This window comes from Petromyzon marinus, chromosome 76, assembly GCF_048934315.1.
Source record: "Petromyzon marinus isolate PM22_M1 ecotype Great Lakes invasive population chromosome 76, UKy_Petmar_22M1.pri1.0, whole genome shotgun sequence".
NCBI lineage: Eukaryota > Metazoa > Chordata > Hyperoartia > Petromyzontiformes > Petromyzontidae > Petromyzon > Petromyzon marinus.
In genome coordinates this window covers 1,892,321-1,907,045 of record NC_133742.1, presented here as the reverse complement: position 1 = coordinate 1,907,045, position 14,725 = coordinate 1,892,321, and the positions used below count along the sequence as shown (strand labels likewise).

At 52.2% G+C, this 14,725-nt stretch overlaps 1 protein-coding gene across 1 annotated transcript in view; it reads right to left on the bottom strand.

Annotated features, from left to right (window-relative positions):
• LOC116957542 (uncharacterized) overlaps positions 1 to 14,725 on the bottom strand; it is a 305,854-nt gene that overhangs the window by 88,116 nt on the left and 203,013 nt on the right. The window lies entirely within an intron of this gene.

The following is a 14,725-nucleotide window of genomic DNA, read 5'->3' as shown; positions in this document are numbered from 1 at the left end:
ACTCACTCACCCATCCACCCACTTACTCACTCAACCACCTACTCACTAACCCACCCACCACCCACTCACTCACCCACTCACCCACCCACCCACACACCTACCCACCCACACACTCACCTACCCACCCACCCACCAACCCACCCACCCACTCACTCACTCACCCACCCACTCACCCACCCACTCACTCACTCACTCACCCACCCACTCACCCACCCACCCACCAACCCACCCACTCACTCACCCACTCACTCACCCACTCACTCACTCACCCACCCACCCACTCACCCACCGTCTCTTTGTCTTGTAGTGCCAGTATGGCTCAAGCGAGTGAGTGGAGGCATCTGGTCCGGCAGCGATCCCTCTCGGCAGCGATCTCTCTCGGCACTGATCCCTCTCGGCAGCGATCCCTCTCGGCAGCGATCCCTCTCGGCAGCGATCTCTCCCGGCAGCGATCTCTCCCGGCAGCGATCTCTCCCGGCAGCGATCTCTCCCGGCAGCGATCTCTCTCGGCAGCGATCTCTCTCGGCAGCGATCCCTCTCGGCAGCGATCTCTCCCGGCAGCGATCTCTCCCGGCAGCGATCTCTCCCGGCAGCGATCTCTCCCGGCAGCGATCCCTCTCGGCAGCGATCTCTCCCGGCAGCGATCTCTCCCGGCAGCGATCTCTCCCGGCAGCGATCTCTCCCGGCAGCGATCTCTCTCGGCAGCGATCTCTCCCGGCAGCGATCTCTCCCGGCAGCGATCTCTCTCGGCAGCGATCTCTCCCGGCAGCGATCTCTCTCGGCAGCGATCTCTCCCGGCAGCGATCTCTCTCGGCAGCGATCTCTCCCGGCAGCGATCTCTCTCGGCACTGATCCCTCTCGGCAGCGATCCCTCTCGGCAGCGATCCCTCTCGGCAGCGATCTCTCCCGGCAGCGATCTCTCCCGGCAGCGATCTCTCCCGGCAGCGATCTCTCCCGGCAGCGATCTCTCTCGGCAGCGATCTCTCTCGGCAGCGATCCCTCTCGGCAGCGATCTCTCCCGGCAGCGATCTCTCCCGGCAGCGATCTCTCCCGGCAGCGATCTCTCCCGGCAGCGATCCCTCTCGGCAGCGATCTCTCCCGGCAGCGATCTCTCCCGGCAGCGATCTCTCCCGGCAGCGATCTCTCCCGGCAGCGATCTCTCTCGGCAGCGATCTCTCCCGGCAGCGATCTCTCCCGGCAGCGATCTCTCTCGGCAGCGATCTCTCCCGGCAGCGATCTCTCTCGGCAGCGATCTCTCCCGGCAGCGATCTCTCTCGGCAGCGATCTCTCCCGGCAGCGATCTCTCCCGGCAGCGATCTCTCCCGGCAGCGATCTCTCCCGGCAGCGATCTCTCCCGGCAGCGATCTCTCCCGGCAGCGATCTCTCCCGGCAGCGATCTCTCCCGGCAGCGATCTCTCCCGGCAGCGATCTCTCCCGGCAGCGATCTCTCCCGGCAGCGATCTCTCCCGGCAGCGATCTCTCCCGGCAGCGATCTCTCCCGGCAGCGATCTCTCCCGGCAGCGATCTCTCCCGGCAGCGATCTCTCCCGGCAGCGATCTCTCCTGGCAGCGATCTCTCCCGGCAGCGATCTCTCCCGGCAGCGATCACTCCCGGCAGCGATCTCTCCTGGCAGCGATCTCTCCCGGCAGCGATCTCTCCCGGCAGCGATCTCTCTCGGTAGCGATCTCTCCCGGCAGCGATCTCTCCCGGCAGCGATCTCTCCCGGCAACGATCTCTCCCGGCAGCGATCTCTCCCGGCAGCGATCTCTCCCGGCAGCGATCTCTCCCGGCAGCGATCTCTCCCGGCAGCGATCTCTCCCGGCAGCGATCTCTCCCGGCAGCGATCTCTCCCGGCAACGATCTCTCCCGGCAGCGATCTCTCCCGGCAGCGATCTCTCTCGGCAGCGATCTTTCTCGGCAGCGATCTCTCTCGGCAGCGATCTTTCTCGGCAGCGATCTCTCTCGGTAGCGCCGCTCTCTGCTCGAGACTTTTTCTCTTTTTCGGTCCCTTACATTTTTACAACCAACACACTTTTCATTTTCCTGCTGTTGTTGTTGTTGTTGATGTTTAAAAATAAATGAATTTATGCAAACCGACACACCTGATGACGACCGTTTGTGTTATGGTCGAAACGTCGTGAGATTTTTTATTGTTTTATATATATTTTATTATTTTATTGTTTCCCTTCAACGTGACTTTACCGAAAGAGCTAAGAATATGAATCACTGCAGTCACGAAAGCTTTAAATCAAAAGATGTTGTTGTTGTTGTTGTCGTTCTTAATTTGTTTCCCAATAGTGGCAGCCTCATTCCCACCACTGCCCACGTGGTCAGCTATTCTGCTGCGTGCAACTCTTCAGCGCCAGGTGGAATCAACAGATGAAGAGTCGCCCTGGTGTGCACCACCCTCTGTGTGTGTGTTAACCCAGGAGCGGTGTAGTGAAACATCTCGGCACGGCGTTAACCACCTCGCCTCCGATGCAGGAGGCCGTGGGTTCGATCACAACCCTGACGGCCTGCTCTATGTTTGGAGTTTGCGCGCCAATCTCCCGTGGTCGTGTGGATTAAACGTTCAGAAACGTCATGCCTTCATGCCGCTATAAATGTCCACGTGGCCAGCCACTTTGCTGAGCTTCCATCCGTGGCCAGGTCGCTTCTAGAACAACAGCCACAGAGCTCAATGGGGCATTGCCTGGCGAAATAAAAAATATAGTGAAGGAATAGTTCAATAAAGAGTTCAAGGTGTGCCCACAGCTGCCGGCCTTCATCGCCACTGCTGCTGCTACTCGCTCCGAACGGCACTGTCTTACTCTAACAGCGGTGACACAGGCGAGGTGAAAGCCCCTCTCTGTACCAACGTGGACGGCGCCCCTCCTCCTGTTCACCCTCTGAAGCGCTCGCTCGCCACCACCACCACCACCATCATCACCACCACCACCATCACCACCACCACCATCACCACCATCACCATCACCACCATCACCACCATCATCACCACCATCACCATCACCACCACCACCACCACCATCATCACCACCATCACCATCACCACCATCACCATCACCACCATCACCACCATCACCATCACCACCACCACCATCACCACCACCATCACCAGCACCACCATCACCAGCACCAGCACCACCATCACCACCATCATCATCACCACCATCACCATCATCACCACCATCACCACCATCACCACCATCACCATCAGCACCACCACCACAATCACCACCACCATCACCACCATCACCACCATCACCACCACCATCACCACTACCACCACCATCACCACCACCATCACCACCACCATCATCACCACCACCATCACCACCACCATCATCACCACCACCATCACTACCACCATCACCACCACCACCATCACCACCAGCACCATCACCACCATCATCACCATCACCACCACCACTTTGTGTGTTTGTGTTGCTGGTGACTTTGTGTGTTGTTTGTGTTGCTGGTGACTTTGTGTGTTTGTGTTGCTGGTGACTTTGTGTTGTTTGTGTTGCTGGTGACTTTGTGTGTATTTGTGTTGTTGGTGACTTTGTGTGTTTGTGTTGCTGGTGATTTTGTGTGTTGTTTGTGTTGCTGGTGACTTTGTGTGTTTGTGTTGCTGGTGACTTTGTGTTGTTTGTGTTGCTGGTGACTTTGTGTGTATTTGTGTTGCTGGTGACTTTGTGTGTTTGTGTTGCTGGTGACTTTGTGTGTTGTTTGTGTTGCTGGCGACTTTGTGTGTTTGTGTTGCTGGTGACTTTGTGTGTTTGTGTTGCTGGTGACTTTGTGTGTTTGTGTTGCTGGTGACTTTGTGTGTTGTTTGTGTTGCTGGTGACTTTGTGTTGTTTGTGTTGCTGGTGACTTTGTGTGTATTTGTGTTGCTGGTGACTTTGTGTGTTTGTGTTGCTGGTGACTTTGTGTGTTGTTTGTGTTGCTGGCGACTTTGTGTGTTTGTGTTGCTGGTGACTTTGTGTGTTTGTGTTGCTGGTGACTTTGTGTGTTTGTGTTGCTGGTGACTTTGTGTGTTGGTTGTGTTGCTGGTGACTTTGTGTGTTGTTTGTGTTGCTGGTGACTTTGTGTGTTGTTTGTGTCGCTGGTGACTTTGTGTGTTTGTGTTGCTGGTGACTTTGTGTTATTTGTGTTGCTGGCGACTTTGTGTGTTTGTGTCGCTGGTGACTTTGTGTGTTGTTCGTGTTGCTGGTGACTTTGTGTGTTTGTGTTGCTGTTAACTTTGTGTTGTTTGTGTTGCTGGCGACTGTGTGTGTTGTTTGTGTTGCTGGTGACTTTATGTATTTGTGTTGCTGGTGACTTTGTGTGATTGTGTTGCTGGTGACTTTGTGTGTTGTTCGTGTTGCTGGTGACTTTGTGTGTTTGTGTTGCTGTTAACTTTGTGTTGTTTGTGTTGCTGGCGACTTTGTGTGTTGTTTGTGTTGCTGGTGACTTTATGTATTTGTGTTGCTGGTGACTTTGTGTATTTGTGTTGCTGGTGACTTTGTGTGTTTGTGTTGCTGGTGACTGTGTGTATTTGTGTTGCTGGTGACTTTGTGTGTTTGTGTTGCTGGTGACATTGTGTTTGTGTTGCTGGTGACTGTGTGTATTTGTGTTGCTGGTGACTTTGTGTGTTTGTGTTGCTGGTGACTTTGTGTGTTGTTTGTGTTGCTGGTGACTGTGTGTGTTGTTTGTGTTGCTGGTGACTTTGTGTGTTGTTTGTGTTGCTGGTGACTTTGTGTGTTGTTTGTGTTGCTGGTGACTTTGTGTGTTTGTGTTGCTGGTGACTTTGTGTTTGTGTTGCTGGTGACTTTGCGTGTTTGTGTTGCTGGTGACTTTGTGTTTGTGTTGCTGTTGACTTTGTGTGTTGTTTGTGTTGCTGGTGACTTTGTGTGTTTGTGTTGCTGGTGACTTTGTGTGTTGTTTGTGTTGCTGGTGACTGTGTGAATTTGTGTTGCTGGTGACTTTGTGTATTTGTGTTGCTGGTGACTTTGAGTGTTTGTGTTGCTGGTGACTTTGTGTGTTTGTGTTGCTGGTGACTTTGTGTTTGTGTTGCTGGTGACTTTGTGTGTTTGTGTTGCTGGTGACTTTGTGTGTTTGTGTTGCTGGTGACTTTGTGTGTTTGTGTTGCTGATGACTTTGTGTGTTTGTGTTGCTGGTGACTTTGTGTGTTGTTTGTGTTGCTGGTGACTTTGTGTGTTGTTTGTGTTGCTGGTGACTTTGTGTGTATTTGTGTTGCTGGTGACTTTGTGTTTGTGTTGCTGGTGACTTTGTGTGTTTGTGTTGCTGGTGACTTTGTGTGTTTGTGTTGCTGGTGACTTTGTGTGTTTGTGTTGCTGGTGACTTTGTGTGTTTGTGTTGCTGGTGACTTTGTGTGTATTTGTGTTGCTGGTGACTTTGTGTGTTTGTGTTGCTGGTGACTTTGTGTGTTTGTGTTGCTGGTGACTTTGTGTGTATTTGTGTTGCTGGTGACTTTGTGTGTTTGTGTTGCTGGGACCTTGTGTTTGTGTTGCTGGTGACTTTGTGTGTTTGTGTTGCTGGTGACTTTGTGTGTTTTTGTTGCTGGTGACTTTGTGTGTTTGTGTTGCTGGTGACTTTGTGTGTATTTGTGTTGCTGGTGACTTTGTGTGTTTGTGTTGCTGGTGACTTTGTGTGTATTTGTGTTGCTGGTGACTTTGTGTGTTTGTGTTGCTGGTGACCTTGTGTTTGTGTTGCTGGTGACTTTGTGTGTTTGTGTTGCTGGTGACTTTGTGTGTTTGTGTTGCTGGTGAATTTGTGTGTATTTGTGTTGCTGGTGACTTTGTGTGTTGTTTGTGTTGCTGGTGACTTTGTGTATTTGTGTTGCTGGTGACTTTGTGTGTTTGTGTTGCTGGTGACTTTGTGTGTTTGTGTTGCTGGTGAATTTGTGTGTATTTGTGTTGCTGGTGACTTTGTGTGTTGTTTGTGTTGCTGGTGACTTTGTGTTTGTGTTGCTGGTGACTTTGTGTGTTGTTTGTGTTGCTGGTGACTTTGTGTGTTGTTTGTGTTGCTGGTGACTTTGTGTGTTTGTGTTGCTGGTGACTTTGTGTGTTTGTGTTGCTGGTGACTTTGTGTGTTTGTGTTGCTGACCAGGGCGTTGTGCGGTGAACGATAACTATGGGTCCGTCCATAAATGACGTCACGCACCTGTAGGGGTGGGGGGGGGGGTCAGACATTTGTGACGTCGTGTGACGAGGGGGGGGGAGGGAAGGTTGAGAAATGTGACGTCACATCAAAATGCGCAACTTTAACTAGACATAGGCAACACGTTCTACTTAATATAATAGACTTATTAATAAATGTTTTCTATCTACAACATCAGAGCGCAGCGCCACAGTAAATACGCCGCACTACCACGTGACAACAATAGTTTAAAGAGATTTGAAGCGTGTTTTATTTGGGGGGGGGAGGGGCAGAGCTTTGTGACGTCATATTTGAGGGAGGGGGGGGGGTCTGGCTTTTTGTGACGCCGCGTGACGAAAGGGGGCGGGGTCAAGACTCGTCCAAAATCTCGTGACGTCATTTATGGACGTCCCCTATGGTACTTGATGGTCGGCGAGATTTGTGCGTGTACGCGAGGCGATGGTGGTGGTGGTGGTGACGATGCATGGTGGTGGTGGTGGTGACGATGCGTGGTGGTGGTGGTGGTGACGATGCGTGGTGGTGGTGGTGACGATGCGTGGTGGTGGTGGTGGTGACGATGCGTGGGGTTGATGATGGGCGACCCTGGGGAGTTTGTAGGGGACAGGGAACGAGAGACGTGACACGTGACACGTCTCACGTGACACGTGACACGAGAGACGTGCCACGTGACACGTCTCTCGTGACACGTGACACGAGAGACGTGCCACGAGAGACGTGTCACGTGAGACGAGACAAAAGAGGCCCTGGTGAGAAGTATAAACTTCGCGTCACTGTAAAGAGGCACCGATAATAAACAGGGAGCCCGGGAGCGTTCCCACAATGCTGACAAAATCGCCGACAAACCTCAACGCAACTGGGACTCACGAAAAACGACTGAAGCAACCACCCCCACCCACCCACACGCACACCCACCGACACCCACCCACACCCACCCCCACCCACCCACACGCACACCCACCCACACCCACCGACACCCACCCACACCCACCCCCCCACCCACACCCACCCACACCCCCACCCACACCCACCCACACCCACCCCCACCCACACCCACACCCACACCCACACCCCCACCCACCCCCACACCCACACCCACAACCCACACCCCGACCCACACCCACCCACACCCACCCACACCCACACCCCGACCCACACCCACCCACACCCACCCACACTCACACCCACACCCACTCCCACCCACACCCACCCACACCCACACCCCCACCCACACCCACCCACACCCACCCACCCACACCCACACCCACACACCCACACCCCCACCCACACCCACACCCACCCACACCCACACCCACCCACACTCACACCCACACCCACCCACACCCACCCACCCACTCCCCCACCCCCACCCACACCCCCACCCACACCCACACACCCACACCCCCACCCACACCCACACACCCACACCCCCACCCACACCCACCCACCTCCACCCACCCACACTCCCACCCACACCCACCCCTAACCCTGCTGCTGAAGAAATGTTGACACAGGGCGCTACAGAGAAGGAGCCTTAAGACTCAGCGAGGCTTCGCCGGGTACACAAACGCAAATGGTGACACGCGAGGCAACGCAGGGGGGTGGTCCTCGAGATACGAGCGCCCGACTTACGAACGTCCCCGGGCGCTTACAAAGGAACCCGACCGTGAGAACTGGCGAACGTTCCGTTCGTAACTCGAGGAACTCTACGGGTGGGACTATTTTGTTCGGGCGGAGCGATTGAGATGGTGAGCGGGTGAGTGAGATGGTGGGTGGGTGAGTGAGATGGTGAGCGCGTGAGTGAGATGGTGGGTGAGTGAGTGGGATGGTGAGTGGGTGAGTGAGATGGTGAGTGGGTGAGTGAGATGGTGAATGGGTGAGTGAGATGGTGAGTGGGTGAGTGAGATGGTGGGCGGGTGAGTGAGATGGTGAGTGGGTGAGTGAGATGGTGGGTGAGTGAGTGGGATGGTGAGTGGGTGAGTGAGATGGTGAGCGGGTGAGTGAGATGGTGAGTGGGTGAGTGAGATGGTGAGCGGGTGAGTGAGATGGTGAGTGGGTGAGTGAGATGGTGGGTGGGTGAGTGAGATGGTGAGTGGGTGAGTGAAATGGTGAGCGGGTGAGTGAGATGGTGAGCGGGTGAGTGAGATGGTGAGTGGGTGAGTGAGATGGTGAGTGGGTGAGTGAGATGGTGAGTGGGTGAGTGAGATGGTGGGTGGGTGAGTGAGATGGTGGGTGGGTGAGTGAGATGGTGAGTGGGTGAGTGAGTGAGATGGTGAGTGGGTGAGTGAGATGGTGGGTGGGTGAGTGAGATGGTGGGTGGGTAAGTGAGATGGTGGGTGATTGCGTCAGTGGGTGAGTGAGATGGTGAGTGAGTGGTGAGTGAGATGGTGATTGAGTGAATGGGTGAGTGGGATGGTGATTGAGTGAGTGGGTGAGTGAGATGGTGAGTGAGTGAGATAGTGGGTGAGTGAGACGGTGGGTGATTGAGTGAGTGGGTGAGTGAGATGGTGATTGAGTGAGTGAGATGGTGGGTGATTGAGTGAGTGGGTGAGTGAGATGGTGTGTGAGTGAGATGGTTGGTGAGTGAAATGGTGGGTGATTGAGTGAGTGGGTGTGTGAGATGGTGATTGAGTGAATGGGTGAGTGAGATGGTGGGTGATTGAGTAAGTGGGTGAGTGAGATGGTGATTGAGTGAGTGGGTGAGTGAGATGGTGAGTGAGTGGGTGTGTGAGATGGTGATTGAGTGAATGGGTGAGTGAGATGGTGGGTGATTGAGTGAGTGGGTGTGTGAGATGGTGATTGAGTGAATGGGTGAGTGAGATGGTGGGTGATTGAGTAAGTGGGTGAGTGAGATGGTGATTGAGTGAGTGGGTGAGTGAGATGGTGAGTGAGTGGGTGTGTGAGATGGTGATTGAGTGAATGGGTGAGTGAGATGGTGGGTGATTGAGTGAGTGGGTGAGTGAGATGGTGATTGGGTGAGTGGGTGAGTGAGATGGTGATTGAGTGAATGGGTGAGTGAGATGGTGATTGAGTGAGTGAGATCGTGGGTGATTGAGTGAATGGGTGAGTGAGATGGTGGGTGATTGAGTGAGTGGGTGAGTGAGATGGTGAGTGAGTGGGTGAGTGAGATGGTGATTGAGTGAGTGAGTGTGTGAGATGGTGAGTGGGTGTGTGAGATTGTGAGTTTGCGAGTGAGTTAAGTCGCATGCATTGTGTAACCATAGTGAAAATTAATTCTAGAGGCTAGGATAAAAGCCACATTCGCAAGGGTCATCGAAATGACTTTTAGTGCAAAAACAAGTTAAAACTAAGACCAAACACTTTTTTTATTTACCAAGTAATCCCCACTGAGTTATGTCGCTCTTTCTTTCAGAAGCCACCATACACTACTTTATTGTACAATATACTACACTATACACTACACTATACACTACACTACACACTGCACTATACACTACTTTAAAGTACAATACACTACACTATACACTACACTATACACTACTTTATAGTACAATACACTACACTATACACTACACTATAGACTAATTTATAATACAATACACTACACTATACACTACACTATACACTACTTTATAGTACAATACACTACACTATACACTACACTATAGACTACTTTATAGTACACTGCACTATACACTACACTATACACAACACTATACACTACTTTATAGTACAATACACTACACTATACACTACACTATACACTACACTATAGACTACACTATAGACTACACTATACACTACACCATAGACTACACTATACACTACACTATAGACTACACTATACACTACTTTATAGTACAATACACTACACTATACACTACACTATACACTACTTTATAGTACAATACACTACACTATACACTACTGCTTGTCGCCACGTGGACACTGATAGCAGCAGCAGCAGCAGCTGCAGCAGCTGCCAAACAATCTGAACGCGTGAGTGATGTTGATTCTGCTCTACGCGTGGAGGGAATCACCGGAGGACCCGGAGAAACATTCACGCGACCACCAAATATACAGCTCCTGTACATCGCCTGGTGTACAGGAGGTCGTGGATCGAACCAACGACCTCCTGTACACCAGGCGAGGTAGTTAACATCTCATAGCCACCGTGATGATGATGAGAGAGAGAGAGACACGCACACTCCAAATATACAGCTCCTGTACATCGCCTGGTGTACAGGAGGTCGTGGATCGAATCCACGACCTCCTGTATACCAGGCGAGGTAGTTAACATCTCCTAGCCACCCAGATGATGATGAGAGAGAGAGAGAGACACGCACACTACAAATATACAGCAGCAGCAGGCGTCAGGGTCGGGATCGAACCCACGACCTCCTGTATACCAGGCGAGGTAGTAAACATCTCCTAGCCACCCAGATGATGATATGTGGACGCAGACTCCAAATATGCAGCAGCAGACACCTTCAGGGGTCGGGATCGAACCCACGACCTCCTGCATACAGGGCGAGGGAGGTAACATTCCGTCGCCCCTGCGTCACGTGGTGAGAGACACTGAGAGCATGGATTGTGGACGTGGTCCCGGTCGTGTGAGATGTCCCGAATCGAAATCACGAACTGAGCCCCGTGCACCCGGAGGTGTCAACCGTGACTGCAGTGGAGTCGCAGCGTCCGTGACCGTCTCACTCACCCACTCACTCACCCACTCACTCACTCACCTACTCACCCACTCACTCACTCACCTACTCACTCACTCACCTACTCACTCACCCACTCACTCACCCACTCACTCACTCACCTACTCACTCACCCACTCACTCACTCACCCACTCACTCACTCACCCACTCACTCACCCACCCACTCACTCACCCACTCACTCACTCACTCACCCACTCACTCACCCACTCACTCACCCACCCACTCACTCACCCACTCACTCACTCACCCACTCACTCACCCACTCACTCACCCACCCACTCACTCACCCACCCACTCACCTACTCACTCACCCACTCACTCACCCACTCACTCACCCACCCACTCACCTACTCACTCACCCACTCACTCACCCACTCACTCACTCACCCACTCACTCACCTACTCACTCACCCACTCACTCACCCACTCACTCACCCACTCACTCACCTACTCACTCACTCACCTACTCACTCACCCACTCACTCACTCACCCACTCACTCACCTACTCACTCACCCACTCACTCACCCACTCACTCACCCACTCACTCACCTACTCACTCACTCACCTACTCACTCACCCACTCACTCACTCACCCACTCACTCACCCACTCACTCACTCACCCACCCACTCACCTACTCACTCACCTACTCACTCACCCACTCACTCACCTACTCACTCACTCACCACTCACTCACTCACCCACTCACTCACCCACTCACCTACTCACTCACCCACTCACTCACCTACTCACTCACTCACTCACCCACTCACTCACCCACTCACCTACTCACCTACTCACTCACCCACTCACTCACCTACTCACTCACCCACTCACTCACCCACTCACCTACTCACTCACCTACTCACTCACCTACCCACTCACCCACTCACCTACTCACTCACCTACCCACTCACCTACTCGCTCACCTACTCACTCACCCACTCACCTACTCACCCACTCACTCACCTACTCACTCACCCACTCACCTACTCACTCACCTACTCACTCACCCACTCACTCACCTACTCACTCACCCACTCACCCACTCACTCACCCACTTATCTACTCACTCACCCACTCACTCACCTACTCACTCACCCACTCACTCACCCACTCACTCACCTACTCACTCACCCACTCACTCACCTACTCACGCACTCACTCACCTACTCACCTACTCACTCACCCACTCACTCACCCACTCACTCACCCACTCACTCACTCACCCACTCACTCACACACCCACTCACTCACCCACTCACTCACTCACCCACTCACTCACCTACTCACCTACTCACTCACCCACTCACTCACCTACTCACTCACCCACTCACTCACTCACCCACTCACCTACTCACTCACCTACTCACTCACCTACCCACTCACTCACCTACCCACTCACCCACTCACCTACTCACTCACCTACTCACTCACCCACTCACCTACTCACCCACTCACTCACCTACTCACTCACCCACTCACCTACTCACTCACCTACTCACTCACCCACTCACTCACCTACTCACTCACCCACTCACCCACTCACTCACCCACTTATCTACTCACTCACCCACTCACTCACCTACTCACTCACCCACTCACTCACCCACTCACTCACCTACTCACTCACCCACTCACTCACCTACTCACGCACTCACTCACCTACTCACTCACCCACTCACTCACCTACTCACTCACCCACTCACCTACTCACTCACCCACTCACCTACTCACCTACTCACTCACCCACCCACTCACCTACTCACTCACCTACTCACCCACCTACTCACTCGCCTACTCACTCACCCACTCACTCACCTACTCACCCACTCACTCACCTACTCACTCACCCACTCACCTACTCACTCACCCACCCACCCACTCACCTATTCACTCACCCACTCACCTACTCACTCACCTACTCACCTACTCACTCACCCACTCACCTATTGTACTCACCTACTCACTCACCCACTCCCTCACCCACTCACTCACTCACCCACTCACCTATTCACTCACCCACTCACCTACTCACTTCCCCTAAAAACAACCTCACCCACCCACTCACCTATTCACTCACCCACTCACCTACTCACTCACCTACTCACCTACTCACTCACCCACTCACCTACTGTACTCACCTACTCACTCACCCACTCACTCACCCACTCTCTCACTCACCCACTCACCTATTCACTCACCCACTCACCTACTCACTTCCCCTAAAAACAACCTCACCCACTCACTCACTTATTCACTCACCTACTCACCCGCTCACTTACCCACTCACATTCTCACTCACGCACCCGCTCACTCACTCACCTACTCACCTACTCAGCTGACTCACATAGTCATCCACTCGCTCACTCACCTACTCACCCACCAACTCACTAATCCACTCAATCTCTACGAGTGTCTATGTATCTGCATTAGTGTCTATGTACAGTGCGGGAAAAAAGTATTTGATCCCCTGCTGATTTTTTACGTTTGCCCACTGACAAAGAAATGATCAGTCTATAATTTTAATGGTAGGTTTATTTGAACAGTGAGATACAGAATAACAACAACAAAATCCAGACAAACGCATGTCAAAAATGTTATAAATTGATTTGCATTTCAATGAGGGAAATAAGTATTTGACTCCCTCTCAAATCAGAAAGATTTCTGGCTCCCAGGTGTCTTTTATACAGGTAACGAGCTGAGATTAGGAGCACACTCATGGCCAAGACCAAAGAGCTCTCCAAGGATGTCAGGGACAAGATTGTAGACCTACATAAGGCTGGAATGGGCTGCAAGACCATTGCCAAGCAGCTTGGTGAGAAGGTGACAACAGTTGGTGCGGTTATTCGCAAATGGAAGAAACACAAAAGAACTGTCAATCTCCCTCGGCCTGGGGCTCCATGCAAGATCTCACCTCGTGGAGTTGCAATGATCATGAGAACGGTGAGGAATCAGCCCAGAACTACACGGGAGGATCTTGTCAATGATCTCAAGGCAGCTGGGACCATAGTCACCAAGAAAACAATTGGTAACACACTACGCCGTGAAGGACTGAAATCCTGCAGCGCCCACAAGGTCCCCCTGCTCAAGAAAGCACATATACATGCCCGTCTGAGAGTTTGCCAATGAACATCTGAATGATTCAGAGGACAACTGGGTGAAAGTGTTGTGGTCAGATGAGACCAAAATGGAGCTCTTTGGCATCAACTCAACTCGCCGTGTTTGGAGGAGGAGGAATGCTGCCTATGACCCCAAGAACACCATCCCCACCGTCAAACATGGAGGTGGAAACATGCTTTAGGGGTGTTTTTCTGCTAAGGGGACAGGACAACTTCACCGCATCAAAGGAACGATGGACGGGGCCATGTACCGTCAAATCTTGGGTGAGAACCTCCTTCCCTCAGCCAGGGCATTGAAAATGGGTCGTGGATGGGTATTCCAGCATGACAATGACCCAAAACACACGGCCAAGGCAACAAAGGAGTGGCTCAAGAAGAAGCACATTAAGGTCCTGGAGTGGCGTAGCCAGTCTCCAGACCTTAATCTCATAGAAAATCTGTGGAGGGAGCTGAAGGTTCGAGTTGCCAAACGTCAGCCTCGAAACCTTAATGACTTGGAGAAGATATGCAAAAAGGAGTGGGACAAAATCCCTCCTGAGATGTGTGCAAACCTGGTGGCCAACTACAAGAAACGTCTGACCTCTGTGATTGCCAACAAGGGTTTTGCCACCAAGTACTAAGTCATGTTTTGCAGAGGGGTCAAATACTTATTTTCCTCATTAAAATGCAAATAAATTTATAGCATTTTTGACATGCGTTTTTCTGGATTTTGTTATTGTTATTCTGTCTCTCACTGTTCAAATAAACCTACCATTAAAA